The sequence below is a fragment of the Vitis riparia genome, chromosome 16 (genome assembly GCF_004353265.1).
Source record: "Vitis riparia cultivar Riparia Gloire de Montpellier isolate 1030 chromosome 16, EGFV_Vit.rip_1.0, whole genome shotgun sequence".
NCBI lineage: Eukaryota > Viridiplantae > Streptophyta > Magnoliopsida > Vitales > Vitaceae > Vitis > Vitis riparia.
Window position 1 is genome coordinate 4,027,237 of NC_048446.1, and position 13,587 is coordinate 4,040,823.

Below are 13,587 nucleotides of genomic sequence, written 5' to 3' on the forward strand. Positions count from 1 at the left end.
CAAAATACAGCTTTATGGATTCATGAACAAGACTTACTACCTACCTTTGAGTAGCCTTTTTCCAAAAAGAAAGCCCAGCAAACTGTGAGACTTCAGCTGGGACATTTACACAAATTATTGGATTTTGATGGAGTGAACCCCGTGATCCCCCTTATCTACCTTTTCCCATCATCCATAACACTTCATTTGATTTAGGGAAATATCAGGGAAAGAAAAAAAAAAACCGATATGGGAGAATCTCATTATTGTATTTGGCTTTGATGGAAAATATGAAAGAAAATCCCAAATAATGAAAATTGGTTGAAAATTTGAAGACTTTCACAAACTCTTTGTTTCAAATGATTTGAGTTGGAGAAAAAATACGGAGAAATTTTAAAGAGCTTTAAACATGTTTCTTCTTTCCCCTGATACTTTCCAATGCTCAAATGAAGCCTAATGGATTCGATTGAAATGTGGAAAAGGCTCTTTTGGTGCAGCTTTTTTCACTTCTGGGGTGGTGCCCAAGACATTCCAAAATCTGAGTGTCTCATCTCCGGCAGCAGTTGCCACTGTGCATCCATCTAGGCTCTGCAAAGAAGTTGATCAAGAAAATCATAACAAAGGAAAATTATTTTATCATGTTTATTTGTACTCCAGAAAAACACCAACGAATATCAAATATAATTAAAATTAGTTCGAAACTTATGCAATTTCAAATTATTTAATCTTTACATTAAATAATAAAATTAAGTAAAATGAGTTTGAAACAACATATCAAAATAATTTATTGACTTTAAATTTATTTTTTATTTTTCTTCATTTTTTTTTCCTTCTACTTTTCCTCTCTATTTTCTTTCCTTTGCATTTTCCCTCAAATTTTCCAGGAACCAAACATAGCCATAAAGATTTGTTACCGAGAAACATTCACTAAACTAAGGTCCATATTAGTACCTGAGCCAAGAAAAGAACTCTGGATGTATGGCCAGTAAGCTCAGCAATCTTCACCATTGATGGGTACTTCCACAAAGTGAGTTGATTCTGTGGAAAGCCATGGGAGCTAAGCAGCTCCCTCTCCTTTTTGTTCCACAGTAGAGCACAAACCTGTGAGCCTGTGTAACACCCCAAAATAAACTTTAGGGGCAAAATAGTAAATTAAAAATTCATTCATTCATTCATTACATTCAATTAAAGGTAAAAGAGTCCTTTTACAATTAAAAATCCTAGGTATAAATTAGATTTTCCTCTTATCTTCCTTATTCAGAAAACTCTATTAACCAAAAATCAGAGAATTGGATAATATAGGGCTAAAGGTTTGGAGGTCTAGAGTTTGAAGTCCAGATTTTTCCAGGTAAGATTTTAACCCTAGTTAATATTTTATATTCATTAATTAGTTTTGAACAATTAAAATATTCTTTGAAATATCTCAATTTTGATTAGAGTTCGTTTAATTAATTTCTAGGTCAAAAAGATTAAAAAATTATTAACATAGTTTGATTTATTAATGGAGATCAATAAATTTTGATTACTCAAATGAATAGATCTAGATAAAAAAAAAATTATATAGTTTCGGATGTGAAAATTACATAAATAAATAAATAAATAAAAATGATGAAAGATGCGTAGGAAGGATTTGGCATGTTGAAAAAAAAATTGCATGGGGTATTTGTTAAGTTTCAGTAGGAGATTTAAATAATAGTAATAATAGTTTAATGCAAATAAATATTCTTAAAATATTTAATTTAGATAAGTTAGAAAAAAAGAAATAAATTAAATAGTAATAATAGTTTAATGCAAATAAATATTCTTAAAAGATTTAATTTAGATAAGTTAGAAAAAATAAATAAATTATTGTTTAGGAAGTTGAAAATAATATTGGATGGTAATAATATTAATATGAGAAATTAATTAGGATCCCTAATACTAAATAAAATATTTTTTAAGATTGTCAAATTTAAATATTTAGATAAATAACCAATAATCAATATTGTGTATGATATTATGTTAGGTGGGGAGTAAATTCGTCAAACTAAATACTTCAAGTTTTTTAGCGCTTCTTCAAGGGAAATTAATACAGATTTTTATAAAATAAAATAATTTTCTTTTTATATTGTATTTTGAAATGTGTAAAAATATTATTTTTATCTTTTTGCATAGATCAAATATGTGTTTTGTATGGAAATTATTTTTTTTAAGAATTTTCTTTGTTTATGAAAAATGAAAAATTTTGGAGATATGATATTTTGTTTTGCAAGTTTGAATTAATGAAATAAAGTGTTTGACTTTGGTTCCTATGGCCCTAATCAACGGGTTATAATTGTTGACATTTGGCTTTGTTCATCTTAACTAGAACAAGTTTGAAACTAACCACTCATTTGTGAAGTCCCACTTAATTGGGCACCATTTGTTATATGATAACTAGAGTAAAGATATTTTGAATGCATTCGATTTGGTTTTGATGAAAAATTGTTTTGAAATTGATGTGAGAAAGTTTTGTTGAAAAGTTTGAATGTATTAGTATTTTGAACTCAAAAGTTTTTATGAATATAAGTATATGTTATATCTCCTATTTCAAGCATGACTGAAAACGTTTTATCCATGAAACTTTATTAATATTCCTTATTGAGCTTTAAGCTCATGCCCCTTCATTGATAATTTTTCAGGTACTCTCAGTTCGGGCGAGGAGTGATGGCTAGGCTAGGGAATTTTTCTTTGTTAGGATTTTGGTTCAAACTTTATTTTGGACATTGTTTAGATGTTAAAATTTAATTCCCCATTTAAATTATTTGAATTTGGAGTTATTTGGACAATAACACTCTAGTTGATATGTTAGTTTTTTTAAAGTTGATACTTGGAGATTTTAGAATTTTATCCTACTACTCTGAATAGGAATTTATTAATTGGTAAATTTTCAGTTACAATATGAATGTTTGTGTCGTTTCCACTTTGAGCCTTTGGGCTTGAGGTGTGAAATGACATGCCCTTGGAGTGGGTTTTGGGGCGTGACAACCTATGTCCACTGGGTTCAAGCATGCACCTGTGTGGGTGTTCCAAAACTTTATGCATTGGTCGTTTCCACCTCCACCAAAGGCCAACAAATTGCTCTAAAAAGGGCACCAAGCAAGGGCTTTCACTGCAGTAGTGTGGTCTCCAAGCCTATGAAGCCACTGAGAATGTGAATTCGAAGAGGACATGGACATGTCCCATATGTAGAGCATGTTGTCATTCCCTCCACTTGCTAGCTACTGGCCTGAGGCAAACCATTTCAGTCCACATCGTTGTTAATGATCTTACCATCCCTTCATCCAGTTGTAAGGATGTGGAAGTTCCAAGCTGGAGAACAGACTCAGGATTGGTGGCCATCTCTCAGAGTCCTCATATTCAGAAATGATAGAACATCATTGTATTAAGAAATCGTCAACAAAAAACCAGTCCAAAGGTGAAAACAACGAAAACTTACATACCAGTTGATTAGCTGTAGAATCCCATAACTGAACATCAGAATTGTCCAAGACAATGGCAATATGTTGTCCATCAGCAGCCCAACTGACGCTTGTAACAGGGTCATTCTCATCATCAATGGTGACAAGTTCTGAGGCAGAACCATTCGAACCATCCCACAAATATATTGTACTTCCAAGAGTAATTGCGAGAATATTGCTGCTAACCCAATCCAGCAAGTTCAAGTAATAATCATCTATAAGAATGGTATATCATACTTCTATCACAATAAATCAGGAAATTGATGATAGGCTTTCTAGTCCTAGAACTCCAACCATCACACATGATTATGCACCCATATATAAGTCATTTAGCCTTCAATGTTGTTATATATACCTCAAGCTCTTGCACTTCCTCTTCCAAATATGTATTTCCAATTTGGTATCTCCTGGGACCCTTGATGCCTGGACCTGCTTCTACTATGGTATCAATCATTGATTGATAGTAAGGCCCACTGTCAAGTGCATTAAAGGGTATTACATTAAAGAGAAAGAATTTAGAAATAGCTTTACCCACTTTCTTCACACCTTCAATAGAAAACAAGTTTTTTTATTGATTTCTGCTTTAATAGGAACATGTAGGGATCAATTCCTTTTGGAGGTATGCTAGCTCCTTCTCTTACACTGAAGCTATGTGTCAGTTCACGCTTAATCCTAACATTAGAAGGTTGTGAGGAACTAGCACCCTTCTGATGCTCTTGTCTACCTTCTTCAAAAATTCGACGACTTTCTTTCATTGCTTGTTTCATTTGTCTTCTTTTAAAATCAGCCATAGCAACTTCCTCAATTTCATCATCAGAATCACCCTCATCAATTTCATAGAAATTTTCTTTATTTAAGGAACTCAAAAGTCATTCATTTTTTTCTTTAACTATGCTTTTTCTTTTGAAGCATCAGACATATGTTGTCTAACACTATGTGACACTTCTACCGGTACACGTGGACATCCTTCCACATGTCCGGATATATGTGCGATGTGTTGCTTTAATCTTGTTATACTAGCATGTATAACTTTCCCACAATATTTACACTTCGTGGTTTTTCTACTACCACCAACAAGTTCTGCATGCTACCAACCAATATCATGTTTTGAAGCCATTTTGAAATTTTAACCTAACCATGTATAAAAGGAAAACAACTTACTTTTCAAATTAAATATATATAAACACATTTATATAAGAATTATAATATTCAATTTTCCACTCACTTATATGTTTCATATTGTTACCATATAAAAATAAATTCTACTAAAAAAGCAATAAACACGATCTCACCTAAAATCACCATCTTTTATTTTCCACTTATTTTTATGTTTTTTTAATTAAAATAAATAATAGTTAAATAAATTAATATTTTTATATAAAAAAAAAACTTCTAAAAAAGTTTGTTTTGATAATTATTGATTTCCTAATGTAATTTAATTGTAGAATATTATAACATAAAAATTCTACATGATATAATGAAATAAAATTGATTCAAATATAAATATAATTTCTCTATACCATGTAAATGCATACCCTTCAATCCATATTATTAAATCATTACTTTTATAGTTATGATTATTTGAAAAAAAAATTGTTTTAAATAATTATTAATTTTCTAATGTAATTTAATTTTGCAATATTATAAGATTATAACATAAATTAAAAATACTATATATATATATATATATATATATATATATAATTTCTCTATACCATGTAAATGTGTACCCTTCAATCTGTATTATTAAATCATTACTTTTATGGTTATGATTATTTGAAAAAAAAAATTGTTTTAAATAATTATTAATTTTCTAATGTAATTTAATTTTGCAATATTATAAGATTATAACATAAATTAAAAATACTATATATATATATATAATTTCTCTATACCATGTAAATGCATACCCTTCAATCCGTATTATTAAATCATTATTTTTATAGTTATGATTATTTGAAAAAAAAAATTGTTTTAAATAATTATTAATTTTCTAATGTAATTTAATTTTGCAATATTATAAGATTATAACATAAATTAAAAATACTATATATATATATATATATATATAATTTCTCTATACCATGTAAATGCATACCCTTCAATCCGTATTATTAAATCATTACTTTTATAGTTATGATTATTTGAAAAAAAAAATTGTTTTAAAATAATTATTAATTTTCTAATGTAAATTAATTTTGCAATATTATAAGATTAAAACATAAATTAAAAATACAATATATATATATATATATATATATATATATATATATATATATAACATATAAAGTTTACCATATAAATGCATTTTATATTAAGAAATATAATTTCTATACCATACAAAAATAATTTAGTGAACCAATTTATTGTTTTGATAATTATTGATTTCCTATTGTAATTTAATTATAGAATATTATAAAATAAAAAATCTACATGATATAATGAACTAAAATTGATTCAAATATAAATATAATTTCTCTATACCATGTAAATGCATACCCTTTAATCCGTATTATTAAATCATTACTTTTATAGTTATGATTATTTGGAAAAAAAAATTGTTTTAAATAATTATTAATTTTCTAATGTGATTTAATTTTGCAATATTATAAGATAAAAACATAAATTAAAAATACAATATCTATATCATATAAATGTATTTTATATTAAGAAATATAATTCCTATACCATACAAAAATAATTTAGTGAACCAATTTGTTGTTTTGATAATTATTGATTTCCTATTGTAATTTAATTGTACAATATTATAAAATAAAAAATCTACATGATATAATGAAGTAAAATTGATTCAAATATAAATGTAATTTCTCTATACCATGTAAATTCATACCATTCAATCCGTATTATTAAATCATTACTTTTATAGTTATGATTATTTGGAAAAAAAAATTATTTAAAATAATTATTAATTTTCTAATGTAATTTAATTTTGCAATATTATAAGATAAAAACATAAATTAAAAATACAATATCTATATCATATAAATGTATTTTATATTAAGAAATATAATTCCTATATCATACAAAAATAATTTAGTGAACCAATTTATTGTTTTGATAATTATTGATTTCCTATTGTAATTTAATTGTAGAATATTATAAAATAAAAAATCTACATGATATAATGAAGTAAAATTGATTCAAATATAAATGTAATTTCTCTATACCATGTAAATGCATACCCTTTAATCCGTATTATTAAATTATTACTTTTATGGTTATGATTATTTGAAAAAAAAATGTTTTAAATAATTATTTATTTTCTAATGTAATTTAATTTTGCAATATTATAAGACAAAAACATAAATTAAAAATACAATATCTATACCATATAAAGTTTTCCATATAAATGTATTTTTTATTAAGAAATATAATTTTTATACCATATAAAAATAATTTAGTGAACCAATTTAATATTATAAGATAAAAAAAATCACATAATTTAATAAATTAAAAATATAATCTCTATATAAAATGGAAACATTACATATAAATATATTTAATATCATCATAATATTATCATTATGAATTCTCCAATTTCATATAAATATTACTTTCCAATTCTTCAATTTCATAACATTGCATCTAAACATTACTTTACACTACATATATGAATTTCCTAATTTTACCAATTTAAATACATGTAAATCAATTTAATATTATAAAATAAAAAAATTACATAATTTAATAAATTAAAAATATAATCTCAACATAATGAGGTAAATCAAATTTTAAATATATTTTTAATTGATTCAAATTATGTAATTTTTTTAATCTAATCTCAAATTATGAATCAAATTAGCCAACAAAATATAATTTGATTCAATAAATTAAAAATATAATATGGTGTGACTATGGCAGTGTAGGTGTGTTGATCTAAATAAGGTAAATCAAATTTTACCTTTATTCGTTGGCTTGTCTTCTCCAAGAACCCAACACACCACGATTTGTCCATTATCTTCCCCAACACATCACGTCGACCACGTTCTGTAGATTGTCAGACCTTCCCCAACACATTGATTGCTACCACACAACCACAATTGGAGGGAGAAGGGTTTCCTTGCCAACATCCAGTCACCGTTACGGCACTGGCAGCGCACCAAAGATGAAATATCTACACTCCAACAATGGTAGATTTAGGGTCAAGTAAGTAAATCTTCAACATGTCTCATCCTTTGTTGATTTTTCTCTTTTTAAAGGTTTTTGAAAGGGTCACGAGTTTGTTTCAAACTTGTTTTTTATCTTCTTCTCATTTGATGTTGTGGTTGAAAGATTGGGTTCGTGGATCACAGATTCACGGGTGTTTTCTTTTGCAAAGGAATCTCTTATTTCTCTAAAAAATTTGATTCTTGTTGTGATGGGAAAGGGGATGGAATCTCTTAATTGGGTTTTTTTTTTTATTGAGTTGGTCGAGTTAACTCAGAATATCAGTCAAGTCATCCAAGTCCAACCGATTCAAGACCGAGTATGGGTATAAATCTGTATCTGGTATCGGACTCATCGCGGTTGACGTCGAGGTGGATACGACTCGGCCGATTTTTTGAACCTTGGTTTAGACGGGCTGCTATGGTTCAAAAAAATTAGAGACCCAGCGTCCATAACGTTAAAAGAAAAGCGAAAAAAACGCAAGAATGAAAAAACCAAGAAAAACCCTGCAAAAAACAGAGAATTGTCTAACTGCAAAAAACTAAGTTAGCAAACAAATCAACAGGAAATCAAAGAAAATTCCAAACAGAGAAATTGCAAATATAGAGAGGGCTTTGGATCTGAACACCTTGTAAGAACACAATATGAGAATGCAAGAATGCAGGGATTTTGTGAAACTCTCTGAATGATAATAAACGGTCCAATTTTGAAACTATCTACTAAATAATAATGATAAACGGTCGAATTTAGAAACTCTCTACTAAATAATAATAATAATAATAATAATAATAATAATAATAATAATAATAATAATAATAATAATACAAAATAATAAAAAATAAATAAACATAATAAAGAAAAAACCTGCAAAAAATCAAGAATTATTTTACTACAAAAAAACTCAATTTAAACAAGACTTCCATCAACAAAACATATTTTTGCATATCCAAATATTATTCGACAACTTTGACAAAAGAATGTTGATAGGACATTGAGAAGATCTAGAAGAAGAAGGAAACTTGCAATTCCTTCTAATATGCTAGTTTTAAGGGTAACCTATTATGTTTTCTTGGGTCATGAGAGGAAATAAATCCACATTATAATACAATGCCATGAAGGATAACATGGATTCTATGACTAATAACCAAGGGATATTATTGAATTGCCTAAGGAAGCAACTACCATTGGTTGTAAATGGGTCTTTAAAACTAAAATAGATTCATCATGTAACGACCCACACCTAGCCATGTAGATATTGTCCGCTTTGGGCCCAATGGGGCCCTCACGGCTTTAAAACACGTCTACTTGGTTAAGAGGAGCCTCTACATATATAACATCAGGAACTTTCTCCCCTATCCAATGTGGGATGTCACAAACACCCTCCTCCCCATGCAGACACAACGTCCTCATTGTGTCCCATGGGATTATGGGGCCAAACAGATAAACACCCCTTACGAGGCCAAACAAACCCCCACACTAGGGTCGAGGATCGGCTCTAATACCATTTGTAACGACCCGTTCCCAACTATGTAGATATTATCCGCTTTGAACCTAAAGGGGTCCTCACGGCTTTAGAACGCGTCTACAAAGTTAAGAGGAGTTCATACTTATATAGCTTTAAGAACTTCCCCCCTATCCGATGTGGGATGTCACAAACACCTTTCCATGCAGACACAACGTCCTCGTTGTGTCCCACGAGATTGTGGGTCAAATAGACAAATACCCTTATGGGGTCAAATAAACCTCACATCGAGGTCGAGGATCGGCTCTGATACCATTTGTAACGACCCGCTCCCAACCATGTAGATATTATTCGTTTTGGACCCAAAAGGCCCTCACGGCTTTAAAACACATCTACAGAGTTAAGAGGAGTTCATACTTATATAGTTTCAGGAACTTTCCTCCCTATCTGATATGGGATGTCACAAACACCCCCCATGCAGACACAACATCCTCATTGTGTCCCATGGGATTGTGGGGCCAAACAAACAAACACCCTTATGGGGCCAAACAAACCCCACACCGAGGTCAGGGATCGGCTCTAATACCATTTGTAACAACCTACTCCCAACCGTGTAGATATTGTCCGCTTTGGACCTAAAGGGGCCCTCACGGCTTTAAAACGCATCTACAAGGTTAAGAGGAGTTTATACTTATATAGTGTCAGGAACTTTCCTCCCTATCCGATGTGGGATGTCACACATCAAGATGTCAAAAGATATAACGCAAGAATTGTAGCTAAAAGATTCAATTAAAAAGAAAGAATGGATTATCAATTGATATTTTCTCTCTAGTTTCTAAGAGGGATTCACTTTGAATAAGCCTTCAGTGCTAATTTTGAAATGGAATTATATCAAGTGAATGTGAGAAGGACCTTCCTCATGGGAGATAAAGGAAGAGATAAAATAAATCTATATATGAGTTGAAATAAATCTCCCTCGAATGGTATTTAAAGTTCCATAATTTGATTACTTCATTTAGATTTATAGAGAATATTACGAATCATGAAATGAAATAATTTCTCTCAAAGTATTTTGGTATTAAAGATATTGGTAAAACATCTTATGTCATTGGCATAAAGATTTTGAAAGACAATCTTAAGAGATGTTAGAATTGTCTCAAGAAACCTTTATCAACTTTGTTCTTGAGAGATTCCATATGAAAGATTATTTATCCAAGTACTTGTTTTTTCTCTAAAATCTTAATGAACTTGAATTTGACTTAAATCTAAATAAAGCTTTTATATCAGTAAGTGCTTAGGCTATTTGTTTCTTTTATTAATGTTTGAATTTTGTTACATATTAAGTTGTTTGCTTCTCGAACGTTGAAGTGTGCTTAAATGTTAAATCTATTTGTTTTTAGATGTTAAATATATTTATAAAATTAATTATTATATTTCTTATTATTTAAAATTTTTTTTAAATTAATTTAACATATAAAAAATATCCTAAAATATCATAATTTATTATTACAATAAAAATTTTGTAATGATTGATTATATAGTCAATATAAAATTAGTAAATGAATAATAATTAGGATTTTTAATGTGCTTGACTACTAAAAAAGTGTTACAAATTTTCAAAGTTAACATTTATTTTCTGTGGTATATCTTTGAATTAATGGATTTGTGATCAAAATATGTGTTCCATTCTTGATGTTAATGCATTAATTTTTAGATTTTTAATTTGGGAACAATTATCAAATTCTAACTTTTTATTTTTCAAAATTAATTGGAATTGTTAATTGTAGTGGACATTTAGGTGAATACATAATTATATCTTCGAGCTTAAATTAAAAATTTTTTAAATATATCATTGAAATCGATGGTAAGAAGTTGAATTTTGAACATTTTTAATAAATTCATTTCTATTCTAAATTTTATGATTTTTAATATTATTTATTTTCTTTTTTAATGAGGAATAAAAAAATTATAGAATTTAATTTCATTGAAAATTAAATGAATTATGAGATAAAAATAGTAGTTGTATATGGTAAAATTTTGGTTTTGATTTAAGAATTTTGTATTATTTTCTCATCCAAATTAAGTGAATTTTGTATTGTTGGTTCGTATTTGAGTAACAATTCATGCAAAAAAAAATTAGATTTAAATTTTGTTGAGAAACAAGAGAAAAAAAATGGACTAGAATAATATTTTAGTTGTACTTGATTTTTTTTTTCTAGATTAAATTTTTTTCTATTTTAAAATGAATTTATTTTTTATTCAAATTGTATAAAATAAGGAAGTTTAATTAGGTTTTATTAAAAATGAATTTGGTTTTATTTTGTGTGAAAAAATGGATTTGAGTATTGTAACAAAGTTAAAGTTTGAAAAGAGATAAGGGGAAGAGTGAATTTTTCTATTAAAATAAAAGTAAAAAATTCACTTTCCTATTAAAGTGCGTTTTGTAGTAATTCTAGGAAGTATTTCTAACATTTTTTATGCTTGAAAAATAAAAAATAAAAAATTAGTGTTAAAAAGACTAAAAACACTTTCTAAAATCACTATCAAACGCACTCTAAGACAAAATTGACTGAAACTTAAAAGCTAAAAAACAAACGACTCTAAAAATGACTTAGTCTTAAAACAATTTGCTTTAAGACTTAAACAAATAACACTTTGTGTGGTTCCCATTGTTAAAAATAACTAAGAATGTGTTTGACAATGATTTTAGAAAGCACTTTTAACATTTTTAATACTTAAAAATTTTTATTTTTCAAGTATTAAAAATACTAGAAATACTTCTAAAAATTATTGTCAAACACACTCTAAGTCTATTTGAAGCAAACCTAAGAAAATACCTTGATATGGAACAAATAAAGAACATTTCGTACTCTTCTACTAATAGTTTAATTTATACTCATCAAGTCAATATAAAGTCAACATTTTAAACATAGTGGAAACGTTAGGTAGATACCATACAAAGTTAGGTTTAGAACACAAGAGAGATGCAAAAAAGGCGATACGATATCTCAAAGGAACCAAGGACTACATGCTTACATACAACAATATTATCAATTAAAGGTGATGGATATTTTGCACTAGCATTAGGAAGTCGACATCAAGATGTCTTCATATTGACTAGAGGAGAAGTGCAAAACATACATAAAATGGTAGATCAACTATGAATGTGAGAGTTTGTTTCTTGTTTTGAAGTAATATCATCACAAGCTATTTAGCTAAGGAGATTTCTTTCGAGATTTGGAATATTTTATTCTATTTCCAAGTAATTGAATATATAGTTTGATAATTATACGGCACTCTTTTGGATAAAAACAACAAGAGTAGGACTCAATCGAAGTAAACACATCAACATAATGTATTTAGCCATTAGAAACCACGTTAAGTCAAATAAGGATACTATCAAACAAAACACTGAGTCGGTGTTTGGTAAAATTTTATACTTACTGTTTAATGACTCAAGTTAACTTTAAGTTAAATTATTCTTAAGTTGTCAACTTAAAACTTATTACTTATTTTTTACTTTAAGTATTAAGATCTTATTAATAAAATTAACTTAAAATTTATTATAAATCATGAAATTAACACATTTACCCTAATTAATTTTAATTATTATTTATCTTCATTGATTTTAACTTATATTTGTTTTCATTAATTTTAAGTAATAATTTTATTTATAAAACATCTATATTTAAAGTATTGTAAATACTTAAGATAACCATAAAATATTTATTATAAAAAAATAAGTTATCAATGTAGAATCATAATTCTCAAATATAAAAAAGGGTATTTGGTAAAAATTAATACTTAATAACTTAAGTTCACTTTATGTTAAATTATTCTTAAGTTGTTAATTTAAAACTTATTATTTATTCTTTAATTTAAATATTGTAGTTGTTTGATATAGTCAACTTAAAATTTGTTTTATATTATCAAATTTACATATTTACCTTCATTGATTTTAATTAATATTTATTTTCATTAATCTTAAATAATAAATTTGTTTGTTAAACATCCATATTTAAAATTTTATAAATACATAAAATAACTACAAAATATTTACAATAAAAAATAAATCATGAATATGGAATCATAGTTGTAAAATATACTCTTACTAATGTGAATAAATGTGTTAAAAAATATTTGAAATTAAGAATAAGTTAATTGTTTTGACTTAATACTTAAAGTTATTTTTAACTTTAAGTTGTAACATTAAGTTATTTTATCAAATATAATTAATCTATTTAATAACTTAAATTAAATTATTAAGTCATTACATTGGTCTATTAAACACCTTCCAAGTTGATGATCGCATGTCCTGTGGCTAAAGGTTAGTCACCTAATTATACAAAGAACATGTTAAACAAACTATTTTATTAAATATACTTAATCTATTGAATGACTTAAATTAAGTTATTAAGTTATTAAGTCATTAAGTTGATTTATTAAACACCTTCTAAGTTGATGATTGCAAATCATATGGCTAAGGGTTTGCCACCTAAT

The 13,587-nt window shown here is 27.3% G+C and overlaps 1 pseudogene; it reads right to left on the minus strand.

Moving 5' to 3' along the window:
• Positions 1–432: 432 nt before the first annotated feature.
• LOC117933156 lies at positions 433–3,912 on the minus strand (annotated as a pseudogene).
• Positions 3,913–13,587: the final 9,675 nt, after the last annotated feature.